Source organism: Pinus tabuliformis, chromosome 5_2, assembly GCF_031772625.1.
Source record: "Pinus tabuliformis cultivar Carrire ecotype Pingquan chromosome 5_2, CPIR1, whole genome shotgun sequence".
Taxonomy (NCBI): domain Eukaryota; kingdom Viridiplantae; phylum Streptophyta; class Pinopsida; order Pinales; family Pinaceae; genus Pinus; species Pinus tabuliformis.
The window spans coordinates 421380701-421394938 of NC_142306.1; positions in this window are offsets into that span (position 1 = coordinate 421380701).

Sequence of the window (14238 nt, forward strand, 5' to 3'; positions counted from 1 at the left end):
GGTATTCATCATGTGTAGAAACAGCTCACTGAAGAGCTTCAGCAACCAGACTGCCTCACAGAAGGCCATTCTATCAGCAATGTATTCTACCTTGGTGGTGCTTAGAGTCACCGACATCTACTTCCTGCTCATCCAGGATATCAAGGCAGATTCCAAACAACACTGAGAAGTGCTCTAGTGATCCTTCACACTGCCTGCCCACTCATCATTCAAATAATCATGTGGTTTCATATTTTCGGCACTGTATCTCAATCCATGAGAGGTTGTGCCCCTGAAGATATCTCAGAAGATTCTTGGTACCAATCCAGTGAGGCTCAACCAAATATGAGCTCACCATGCTAACTGCAACACATATGTTCAAACGGAGGTTCTCCAAGAACATCAATGCGAATGAGTTTATGAAACTCAAAGGCATTTCCCAAATCTGGTCCAACATCATTACCATATAACTTTTGAAAGTTAAGATCCTCGAGGTAGTCACAAGCTTGTAGCTTATCTTCCCACATTCCGAGTGCAACTCCCTCTATCTCCTATAAATGAGAGGGTTTGCACCTGTCAAACATAGGTGCTGGTACGAGAGGTTTATCATCCACAATCTTCAAGTAAAGGTTTGGATCGGTTTCACTCCTAGTGAATCTCAGCTGCATTAGATAGCTATCAATCCTCTCATACTATGCCCGAGGTGTTTTTCTTCAAGCCATAGAGGGCTTTCTTCCACCTGTATACATGAGATTCCTTGATCATGATTCTCAAACTCCTTGGGTTGTTCCAAACCTGTGAACTTGCTGCATGAGGGGAATGGTCCCCTTATAATATTTTCCTTCGGTACATTTCAGACATGTACCTTCATGCTTCTTTTTGAATTCAGGCATCCTAGTCACCATCTGACTCATAGACCTTCGGTGTTGAGTCAATGGACATGGTCCCCAGTGGACTTCCTGCAACTTGATACAACCCTGAACTCAAAAACATATTTAAAATATCTATTTTCAAACACGTACCTTTCCATCGATAAGTGTCACCGTGTAACCTTGACTTCCATTTCTGAGATGGACATCAGGTTCGATCAGGTACATAAAAGAGATTTTGGGGTTCCTTGCTTTCGTGGAAGAGTCGACCATTTCCTTGATGACCTGCATTAACAGTCATTCTTTTGATCATTGAAGATGTCCTAGGAATGATTGTTATCTTCATCAAGAGATGTGTCTCTGCCATTCGGACACTCCTTCGCATAACGGCCGAACTTATTTCAACAAGGCATCTGCCTTTCCTTCCACCCTTAGATCCGAACTTCCCAATGAAGTGATCTTAAGATGGACTATCAGAATCTTCCGCTGCGCCATTCCGATAACATTCTCTGCTTTGACTTCACCCTAGGTGAATTGTGAGGAACCCATTGATCCTTCTGTCTTCGGTGATTGCTCTTTCACTCTTACTTGGGCATTGTCTTCACCTCAGCTCTGATACCATGTTAAGTTTTGGTATGTTCTATGCTAGAGCAATTTATTTAAATTTTCATAGTTAGCTATCACAACAGCATTAAGATAAACTGTAGATAGAACATAAATATAAAACACAGAAGACAAACCAAGACAAGAGGACACAAGATATGGCACAAGCCAGGGACAAACCCCACAATGTGTGGGGAAACCCTTGATCAATTCTTCTTTTATCTTCAAAGTTCAGCAGAGAAAGAGAGAGAGAGTACATTTACAATAGAAGTCAACACTTCGACTTGTCTAGATCTGAGCATAGATCATCTCCTATAACGATGAGATCAGTTGAATACATTCTGCTTCAACTGATCCTCCAAGGTGACTCCTTCACCTATCATCATCCTACATCAGGTTCTCAAGCTACACCACTGCATATGCATTATGCTGCATCATGCATCATCATGCTACTCTTGATCTCATGCATCACTAAGGTTGTAGAAGTAGAACGTCCTATCATAGTGGTCATGTGATGGCACCAAACTGAGGTCACTCTAATAGTACTGAATCTTGTGGTCACTGAGTTTATCTCTACAATGACACCGAACCTCTCCTTCTGCAAACACCGAAACTGAAATCACAACACCAAATTTAAGTCACTGTCCTTTGTGGTAGCACCGAGACTTTTTCTTGAGATAGTAACAAGACCTTGTCCCTGAGATAGCACCGAGACCTTGACCTTGAGATGGCACCGAAATCCTTTACTGAGATTTCACCGAGACTGTGGCATTGTGATGAGACTTCATCACTGTGTCTGCACTAAAAACCCTTGTTGTAGTAGCACCGAAATATTCTCATTATAATTCTTTATTCGGCAGACCACTGGCTCGTCAGGAACAGGAAGCCCTGTCGGCAGATCGAGCACCTCTCTAGCAATCCTTAGACTATACCCGTCGCACAGGAATCTCTGCTGAGGGAGGTCTTTGCACGAAGCGAAGAACTTAAGAGCATCACCAAGATCCCCACCCCCATGGACAAGATTTGATGCGCGATCCCAATCACGCATCTCCCCACCACCAATGACCTTACGCACTCCTCTTTCGAACATACTTATTGCAGTAGGGATCCCCCTCGGCCTACCGGAGCCGATGTCGATTAGAACCTCTAGTGTCTCGACGCTCTGGAATAGTGACAGCGGAGGGACCAGGTTGTGCATCTACGGGGATATCGACAGCGTAGGGACCAGGTTGTGCATCTACAGGGATATCGCCACCTGCGGCTCTCTGCGGCTTCATGCCTTGACAGTGATTCCTCTTTCTCACTGCGGTAATGACAATGTATAGACTGTGTCGAATAGAGTATTCATGATGTTGACTCCCATTACAGCATATGTAGATCATCCTTCTGCTGCTTACTGCGGCTAGGTTATCATGTCGATGGCTTTGTTACCTTGACTGCATCTAATATGCCTCCACTTTGTCTGCGTATATGGTGTCTTCATTTACTGTGGATTGGATTGGTGTTTCCACTTACAGCGGATCATGACCTGCATATATGGTGCTTCCTGGACAACGTAGTATCCTCCATTGTGACCAGACCTTTATGAACTACGTATATGGTGCTTCCCGGACTGCGTAATATCATGAATAGACCTTCATGACCTGTGTATATGGTAGCGTAATATCTTCATTGTTTGCCAGCATATATGTGTCTCTATTAGCAGTGTAATAATGTCTTCCTTACTGCGGGTAAGTGTACTGCGTTGGATTAGGGCATCATTTTAGGTCATCCTTCATTAGTGTCTCTCCTTCTCCAAAAACTCAAGACGTGGAGAGGAGATCACATGAAGAATGTATATCAAATGACTTAAAGTCTTCTCTTATTTATAATAACAATGAGGATGATGAATAGACACGTCGGTTGGGCTTCTAGAGCCTACATAAGTGCTGGTCGGCTTAATAATAATTACATAAACAAAATAAATTCATATCTCCGTAAATACTTATCGGAATAGGATGATATTTGGATCAATCCTACACCTCTCGACGAGAGGGATCCAATAAAAATATCAGCTGCCATAAATAAGCTGACCCACATGGATTTTGGCCCTAATTTCCAATTTAACATGCTGACTACACTGTGAAGCGTTGTTCAGTTAATAACTCAAGGTTTTCCAAGGATAACTCATCCATCCAATCCACCTCAACATCCACCTCCACCTCCACCATTCATCATGGGAAACGCAATGAATATGTCAATCTTCAAAGGAATAAGAAGTGAAGGTCCGAAGCAATTCTAGTTTGTTGCGAATGTTGTATGGAAAACACAACAAATCATCGATGATAATATAAAGAAGGCATAGTTGGTTACCTCTTTGAAGGATCGCGCACTAACTTGGTACATTAAGTATTGTGTTGATAATCCTCTTGCATCATTAGCAGAGACCCAAATAACTTTTAACAAATAATTTAGTAAGGCTATATCTGAGGCGCAGTCGGTAATTGAATTTAAGGAGATTTGAATGAGAGTCAATGAGATACCTTGGGACTTTGATTAGAGGTTGAAGTGTTATATCAGGAAAGATAACATGAAAATCTTAGATACCCAGCATCACAATTGGTTTATAGCGTCACTTTTGCCGCACTTACAAATACCTCTCTCATAGCAGAAGATAGCAACGCAAGCAAAAGCCTTAGAGATCACGATGAGGCTGCATGCATCACCTATTCGGGATACAAACCTGAGGGTACAACAAATCCACTCGCAGTTAGAGAGCCTACACCTAGAATTATAGAGTCTAAAGAAAGAGAAGGAGACTAAGTTAGAAGTGCGCGCAGAGGTTTGGTGCTTGAAGTGCAAGGGCCATGGGCACGATAAAGATCATTGTCTAGTATACTGAATTATCTTATGGGGGGGCAGCCCCTTGAAGCCAGAAGCCTCAGCCAGGCCGAGCATGGGAGTTACGCTATGGTGTGCCATTTGTTAGGTCACTGGGCAACATGTGATAGATAACTACCACTTACTTACGAAATTTGTTCAGACACCCCAACAATTATTTTGCAATTTTTGTAAATCAATGGGCCATGATGAGCGCCATTGTTGAAGCTATGAGCTAATGATGGAAAGAACCCCTACTTACCGTATGCAAGCAGAAACTTGGCCCCTAGATCAAGGCGCAGGAGGAGCATGTGGGGGTTTTCAAGGTTGAGGACAAGGACGAGGAGGAGGACCTGGTAGAGGTCATGGTTAGGTTATATGCTACAACTACGGACAGTTGGGGCACGTCGCGTGAGATTTCTCGAATCCTACACACCCTTCGTGTTAATACTCTAGACAATTCGACCATGCCATAGAAGATCGTCGAGTGCTAATAACTAAAATGCAAGAGAAGAAAAAACAACCTACACATAATTTACAAATGATGAAGGTTGAGCCCCGTGAAGAGGATCTAAACATAAACATTGTGTTAAGAAGTGGTATAATGACTAACATAGATAAAGGTAAGCAGCCTAAGGAAGAGGGATGGGTACGAAAGGTTGCTGAGAAAGAACTCGATTTTCATTTGAACTGCGCTAAAGAGTTGTTTTTGGAAGAAAAGAAGAACTTTGCTGAGGCCTCCACCTTAGGAAGTCAGGAGAAAATGTTGGAGACTAATGTGTCGCAGGAAGTAGATCCTTCCATACTAGATACTTTCTTGAAAACTTGTATGAAGTTGTTGCACAATCAAAAAGCTATTGAAGGATTGCAAGACTTAATAGACAATTGCACCAATAAGGAAAAGACTCCTACGAAGCAGCACATAGTTAGAAATATTGGTAAGCATAGGGCACAAACGGGCGAGAGATGAGGCTAACCACGCAAACAGGCAATTATGAAATGGACCAGGTGATTTTGGATCTAGGGTCCGATGTGAATGTTTTGCCGAAACAAACGTGGGAAAAGGTGGTGAAGCCTGCACTATAGTGGTCTCTGATTTAGCTCTAAATGGTGAATCAGTAGAAGATCATCCCCATGGGATGATTATATGGTGTGATGGTTGATATTGAAGGTGCAAGTGCATTAGCAGACTTCGAAATTATAGAAATAGTTGAAGACAATAATCACTACACTACGCTCCTAGGAATCAACTGGGCTATTGATATGAATGGGGTAATTAATTTGAAGAAGAGAAAAATGACCTTTGAAAAATGTCACTTAGGGTCATAGTGTCGTTGGATCCTGCGGAAGGAGCGCGCTATAATGAACCTATCTGCGATTATGTTGAAAGTGACAACGAGCTAGATCAAATATAAAAGATAACAATGTGAGATCAGGATTGGATCAACCCCACAACATATGGATGGATCGCATGGGACTGTGAGAGTTCATGCACTTCTGACTGCAATGAGGAATTAGAGCATTGGTAAAACTGTTTACATGAAGTATCTACATTGCGATGCAATATGATGACGAAGTCACTGTGCTACGTTTCATTGGAGGTAAGAAAGCTACCCTATTATGATGGTCTGACTGAAGTAGATATGGTTTTAGATGAATTTGATTGTGAAGTATCTGAATACCACCTTTGCAAGCATTGAAGTTGGCGTTGCGCACTATGCCTACACGATGGTGGGGTATGCATAAGGAAATTTTTGTTGGATGGCAAGATTATAGGTGAATGATGAAGCTACGATCTGGGCATGCTAATACCAGGATGACTAAGAAGTATAGTGGGAAGGATGATCCGCGCGATCACTTGGCGAAGTAGAATAAGGCATGGGGGATGAAACCACAGCCTAAATGGGTACATATATTTTGTCATACCTTGGATACCATCCCAATGAACTGGTATCTCAAAACAGAGCTCCGCCATGGCACTGCGGAATGGGATGTATCGAAAGAAAGTTTCTTATTGACTTTCAGATTCTAGGATGGGCTTGAAAGCATCGACGAAGCGCTTCAAGAGATTAAAGTGATTATCTTCAGAATGGTGGAGGAACCTATGAAATGGAAACAACCTGATTGGAGCACCCAGTTGCGCCACGAATTGGAATGCTATAATGTGACCACTCAAGAGGAGGACAAAGACCCGAGTGTTAGAGTTGGTCTGGTCAGCCCTCTGTCAGAGATCAAAACTCTTTGTGCATTTCAATTTTAGGTGTCCTGCTCCATCCACTCAGCTGCATTTCGCTAGGGACATGCCATGATCCGACGGAGAAAGTCATGCTAGTCATTTTCCCTCATGTCTGGCCCCTGCTGGTTCAGGTCTTGGTCCATAATCACTGAAATTCATGATAGTCAAGGTCTGGTCCTATTACAGGACAAAGTCATCTTTTATGTTTGGGTCTAGGAAATCATCAATTTGGTCTTTGAAAACATGTCCAGAACAAGCCATGTAGGCCAGAGGGAGACCTTATACAGCTATGGTTCAGAAAGCTTCATCATCACCTGAAGAGACTTCGACTCTTCTTCAAAACTCTGTTTTGAAGAAAAGTCAAACAAGGTCAATTATGACAAAATTTTCCAAAAAATCGCCAGTTGAATTTTTCAGATGCAGTCATGGTTTCCATGGCCAAATGCCCAGTCACACAGTCCCCACAAAGAAATGCCGAAAATTTCATTATTTGAGCCAAAATGACAAAGGAAAAGTAAAAATCAGTGTGTTTTGAAATCAATGAAAAAGTGCAAAACTCAACATTAGAAAAGGGGGTTTTCAAAGAGGAAAAAATCAAACCCATCTCTCCCAAGCCTATATATACTTGTTTTTGCCCAAATCAAAGCCATTGTGCTCTTGCAAGACTTGGAGAGACATTCCAAAGGTGAGAGAGCGAAATTGTGAGAGTTTGGGTGAAGGAGAGCTGGTTTTCAAGGAGCGCGGCGTATACACCAAGGAGCACGACACACACAAAGGGCGCGGCGCACATGCAGCCTGCCTACCATTCAGTTTTCTCAAGGGTGTGATGCACACCCAGCGCGTAGCACATTTGACCTGGCACGCGATGCACACAGCCAGGGGCATAAAAAAAATTGCCAAGCCGCTTCAAATCTTGGTGAGGGCTAGCAAAACAAGAGGTAGGCCCTGTTGACACCTCTTCTCCATCAATTTTGTCATTAATATGGTGTGTATAAGATGTTTAAATGGTACCCAAAAGCAAATGGCCAACCATGAAAAAATCACCAAGAAAAACAATGGATGAGGTTGCAAGATTGTGATGTTAGCACCAAGGTCACTCCCCTCCCCTTTTTTTTTCCTCTCCTCTCATTTTTCCCTAAAGGCCGCCCTAGATCCTACACTAAAACCCTCCCCCTATTCTTCCAAGAAAGTCTGGGCGACTTTGGCAGCGCGCGGCGCACACACGAGGAGGCGCGGCGCACTCAGGGCACGCGGCGCACTAGGAGCCCGGCCACAGTGTAAAAATACCACTGGCGCGGCGCACTCAGAGGGTACCGCGCACTGGGCAGAGCGCACTGTGCATAGACATATAATCCTAGAAAACCACAAATTTGCCTAAAAATTTTGTGAATGCCTATCAAACTTGAAAGGAAAACCAACTAGTTTCACTCTTACTTCAAATTTGAGAAGAGTAACAGGATTTTGAGACTATGAATTAAATGCAAAAGTTTTGATAAAGACAACCAAAGAAGACACAAAGAAAATCAAGAAACTAGGGTTTTGCTACAGTGACAGTGTTTCCAAGGTATCCTTCTACCCCACCCCTATCAACTAATTTCCCTGTATCATTTTCCCCTTATCATCACCCTAACACCACTGTAATCATATTCCTTTCCCCCTCCTCCTATGACTCAAAATATCCAAACCCTACCTCAGTAAATTCAAACCCTACCCCATAAATACTATACCCAAAACACTCCCAAATCCCTGATAAATCTATCCCTTTGGACCCTATTCCCATTTCATCATTCCTCTCCTAATACTCCCTGTTTTATTGTCCCCTTGGTGACAGATTTTCAGAGCATCTACCAGTTCCATTGGATTCAGAGGGCAGCATAAAACTCAGGGTACAAACAGCAGTAATGGCATCAGAAGTTTCATCAGAGTATGAGGAGGGGACCCACAGTGACACATCTTCAGGAGAGAGGGCCCATAGGAGACATCACCGGAGTGGCAGACATCTTAGAGATGAGCCAAATACCCTCACTAAGCTGCAGGCATGCCCTCTTGCCATGTCTTGTTTCCAGCACTTGGCATGCTATGAATTTTGTCAAAGGGTGGCAAATGTCAGAGTCCATCATGAGTTGGCTCATATTTTTGCACTTCATCTACAGGGAGGTCAATCTGTCCTGGCTGGGGTCACTTTCACATTGACACCGGAAACCATATCAGTGGCAACAAGAATATCGAACATTGGGGAACAGTGGCATAAGAAAAAGAAGGTGGAGAGGCATCATTATGAGCCTTACATCAAGAACAGCTATTTGAGCCAGCTCACCAGAGTTTTTCCATTCAGATTTTTGAGGGATGAGTATGCCCCACTCATGAGGTTGATCATGAAGTATTTCAGTTGTGAGGGAAGGTTTTCCTGCCTCTATGCCTATCACATCACGTTGCTCATGCACTTCACCAGGGTGCAGATGATGAGCCTCCCATTTTTCATTTGCAACAACATTGAGAAGATGAAAAACTTCATGCAGCACAAGACCCCTCGACAGCAACTAAACAGTGTCTATCATTTTTCTCTCATCCAGATTTTGGTGGACCATCAGTTGGGATTGCAGGGTATTGCTTGGGAGGACTTCATCTCCCGTGATTTCTTCAGCACTCCACCGGTGGTATCAGAGACAGAGCATGAGATGGGGGGTCCTTCACATCAGCTTGAGCGCCATGAGACTGCCACCATGCCAGTATACATCACCTATCAGAAAGGCAGCAGACCCTTATTTGTAGCAACAAAGCGAGTGTTATCTCCACCCGGGGTGGAAGGGGCCTCGCTTCCAACATCAGCATCACAGGAGCAGGGTAAGGGCAAGGAGCCAGTGCAGGAGGAAGGGCCATCAGGTGAGCGTGAGACTGAGTTTGTTCTCCTCCAGGATGATGGGATAAATGCAGAACCTACGAATGCTGAGCTGGGAGAGATCATTCAGGAGCAGAAATCAGTGATTGAGAAGTTATCCCTGGACTTGGAGAGGGCCAAGTGGAACGTGTAGTATCTGGAGCAGAGGAACAAGCAACTTGAGGATCGGCTAGCTGAGATAGAGTTGCAAATGATCAAGGAAAACCGGCAACACATCCTGGCAGCACAAGGCAGACCTATGGAGCAAAGAGACGAGGACCGGGAGTATGTGTTAGAGAAAGTGAACGTTCACTCGAAGCAGCGGTTGGATAAGGCTAATAGGGAGAAAGACATGCTGATTCGCATGACTCACCACTACATGGCCCGAAACATGAGCTCCAAATCAAGAATCAGGAGCCTAAAGGCAAGATTGAGCAAAGCCACAAAAGAGGCGAAGGAGGCAAAGGAGCAAGATCAGCTTCGAATCTTGGCTGAGGCTTCCTTGGCATAGCATAGCACTTCATAGAGAACTTCCAACCCAAATTTCAAAAAATTTGGGCAAATTTTGGTCACATGGTGATTTTTTGGACAAAAAACAGGAAATTCCTCCGCTAAAATTCTAGGGCTCCAATCAAGGAACAACTTACATATTTGTATTCAACATCGAAAATTACGACTACTGGTGTCTGGGAAAGAAATTTTGACAATATATGGGTCTCCTAAAGGTCAAGAAACACCCAAAAATGGCCTCTCTGCCACTTTTTTGACACACAGAAAGCCGTCTTGGGAGAATGAAAATTTGGAGGGGCAAATGAGCACCAAATTTGGAAATTCCAGTGGGGTTAGAAAGTAGACAGGATAGAGTTTCCAACAAGCCCACTTGGGCACATTTTGGACACCTTAAAGTGCCCCAAAATAGGCTCCAAAGTGGCAAGACGCACAAAGAATTTAGCGCGGCGAAAAGAGGAAAAAACTGCCAATTTGCTCCCGTTTCGCGAAATTTCGGGTCGCGACTTGTCCAAGTGGGCCCGGTCATCTACACTTCAGTTTTTTGGCACCAAAGGCGGCATTTAAAGAGTTTTTTCTCCAGATGGGCTTCTATCCAAGTGGCGAAGGAAGGCAAATGGTCACCCCAATGCCAAATGTCATGTTTGCAGCGCTGCACCTGTAGCTGATGGTTGGCTCTCCATCTCCATTTCACAATGATTCGAGTAACTCCCCAACCCTTGGGCGTTCTATCTCTTCCTCACACATTCTATATATTGTATGCAAGTTATTTGCAAAGGGTTGGCTGGCTTGTAACTTCTGGGAGACTGTGGGAAAGAAACTTTGTTTCTTCACTGTGTATTTTTGACAGAGAATTAATGAAAGGCAGCAGCTCTGTTTCATGAGATTCTTGTGGTTGTGAGTGTAGCAAATGTATTTCTTATGTGTTCATATGTATTTAGTTATGTTTCATAATTCATTTCATGCTCATTTCCAGTGAAATTTTCTGAGTGAGATTAGGTAGAATCCAATTTTTATTGCTCTGCCTGTGGGAAAATTTCATGTTTCAGTGTTATTTCTTCTATTGAAAAGGATTCATGTCACTATGCCCTTTTCACTTTCTTTAGCAATCTATTCATGCTATGATACCTCAAACTAAATTGCTACATTTTCTGCCTACCTTGCCTCACGGAATAATATGTGCCTTCATATTCAATTCTCTGTTCTTTGCTGAGCGCCAATCCCATAACATCCCAGAAGCTCGGTCATTCATGAAAATTGTTTCCCAAATCCCTATTTACTTACTAGCCTAAGGTAAACATTTCATTGTAAGTCATCTCAGACCATTTTTGCTGATCTATTCACTGAGCATGACTTGGAGAGAGCCCTCTCCTATTCTGGTAGGGCTAGCTACCAGACTGAGCGTGGCTTGTGGTTACCCTAATTTTTGTGTTCCTTCAGCCTAAGGCAGATTTAGGTGCTAACATAGTGGCGACCATACTGGGGAGAAAGTTGAAAGTCAAATCCCCTTGTTTCATAATAATTCTAGGCTTTTGGATGATGAGTTTAGGATTGGAAAGGCTGAGTAAGTTGGTTGTGTCCCGTAATTTCTCTCAATAACACACTGGCTTGGAGATGATATACCATAGAAAATCTAGACTTGGACCCTCCTCATATTTACGAAAACCCCAATTTGATCCCAAGACTCCTTCATCAAGAAATCACCATAACTCCCGTGTTCAAATCCCATTCATGTCCCAACATTTTTGAGTATCTTGACGAGCTTGAGTTTGACGAACGATTTGAAATATCTTTGTTTGAGTCTAAATCCGAAGGGGCTATTGACTATACCGTCCCCAATTCGCAATTTCTTGTAGACCTTGAAACAGAAAGAGCCAATGGATTAATTGATAATTACATTACAACACAGCCCCAAACTCCAATTGCAAGCCCCTTTCAAACTGTGCACACTCCTCCAACACCTCCAAGGCCAAATCCACCGAGAATGATGGTTGCCCGTTTCGCACCCCTTGTTCTACCCCAAGTCCTAGATGACATGCCAAATGATTATCAAAGTAAAATCTCATTTTTTGATGGCACTCCTAACAGCATTACTGCTCATCAACATGTAGACAAAATGGCAGACTTCTATGAACTTCATGAGATCGATGCGGAGAACGTGGCAATGAGGCTCTTTGTACAAACATTTGCAGGTGATGTGAGGAAATGGTTCAGAGGTTTGACAGCTGCAAGTATCACTACCTTGGCTGAGCTACAAAGGCAATTTTTTAACCGGTGGGAAGTGAAACAGAATCCCCTTCAAATTTTGGCCGAATATGAGCAAATCAAACGGAATGCTAGTGAGTCGGTCCAAGATTATTGTGTTAGATTTAATGCAGTCTACAACGAAATTCTAGACCATCTAAAGCCACCTATGGGACTAGCGATGGTGAAGTTTCCAGATGGTTTTGATGCTGACATGGCGTACCAATTAAGAGAGAGGGAACCGGCTACAATGGAAGACATGCAGAAAATTGCGGTCATTGTTGAGGAAAATCTGCTGTCCAAAATAGCTAGAGTGAAAGCAGAGAAGAAAACCACGGTGAAAGAAGAATCTTATTCAATGGATCAACTTCTCAAAAAGGTAGAGCAGATGCTTGAAAGGGTAAAACTTGATAAGCTAGAGACACAAGTTAGGAATCCTAACTTTCGTGGCCAACAACAGCCACAATATAGAATAAGACAAAGAGATCAGCAAACTCAAGAGCAGACAGCACAACAGCCGGTACAAACACCTTTGCAACAGAATTTTGTGCATGGACCAGAGTCAGATGAGGACAGGAATGTAATAGGTGAGGAAAACCATCTCTTTACTCCATATGAGCTACCTACTTACATCACCGAAGAGGAAGAATGTGCAGTAAATTCAGCTACACACCAAGACACTGATTTTATTCTAGCTAGTGACACCGTGTTGGAGGAAGAATTAGAAGAATATCAAAGGGGGTATATGAATGGTTTGTCCGAACAACAGCAATGATATTCCCTTAGAAACAGAGATGTGCTGGCCAAACCAATTCAGAAAAAGAAGGAGGGTGAAACAACAAAAAATGATTCATCAGCTACGCAAAAAAAAGGAAAGGAGGCGGTTGGTCCGGAGAGCATCAAATCAAAATCAGCATAATAATCACAGCAACCAGCCACATCAAAAGAAAAGGAAAGGAAAGAGATCCCAGTCAAAGAAGTAGAAAGAACTCCCGCTTTTAGCTTAGAGAATGAGATTTCTAAGTTAAAGGTATCCATCCCCTTGACTGAAATAATGAAGAACAACAGTTATAGAGGACAAATTTCTAAAATGTTGACTTTGGACCCAATGTCCGATATGGTAAATGTAGAAGATGATCAGCCCGAAATGATTTTTGGACCAACAACAAATGGTGAGTCTCCTGATAGCGATGTGCCACCCTTCTATATTAGTTTACGATTGCATGATTTTGTGTTACACAACACCATGTTCGATTCCAGAGCTTCTCACAATCTCATGCCCAAGGCTATCATGGATAAGCTTGGTCTGGACATCACCCGACAATATCATGATCTCTATTCATTTGTTTCCAGCAGAGTAAGTTGTATAGGACTCATCAAAGACTTGGTTGTGAGTTTGGATCAGCTTCCTATGAAAAATGTTCTAATGGATGTGGTGGTAGCAGATATTCCTCCAAGGTTTGGCATGCTTCTTTCCATGTCTTGGGTAGTGAAATTGAAAGGGACACTACAGCTGGATTTCTCCTATGCAACAATCCCGGTGTTTGGACAAATGAGGAAGTTATACCGGGAACAAAAGATGAAATATATGATCACAAGCAAGGAGAAACCAGTAAATCATCCTATTAACTATGTACATACAGATTTAGAGTCTTTTGTTTTGTTTTCAGATAGTTTAAATGAGATAGATAGTTAGATAGTAGAAGCAGACGACATTCCGGAAATAACAGAAAATTTCAGAGAATCTTGAAGAAAGAAGGACAAGAAAAGCAGCAAAATATTGGGTAATCAGCTGAAAATGATGGATAGCAAGTAGACAAGGCACGAAAAACAGATTTCCAGCACTTACAAGAGGAGGAAGAAGGCTTGTGGACCATGGATTTTGATGGAGTAGTAGGGAATGATGGCGCTGGTATTGGTATTTGGGTACGCAGTCCATTCTCCGCCCCAAACAAAGTGCCTAGCAGCATGAGAGTTTTCTCTTACAAGCTGGCCTTTGAATGTTCAAATAATGAAGCTGAGTATGAAGCTCTGATTGCTGGCCTGAAGATTCTTAGAAAGCT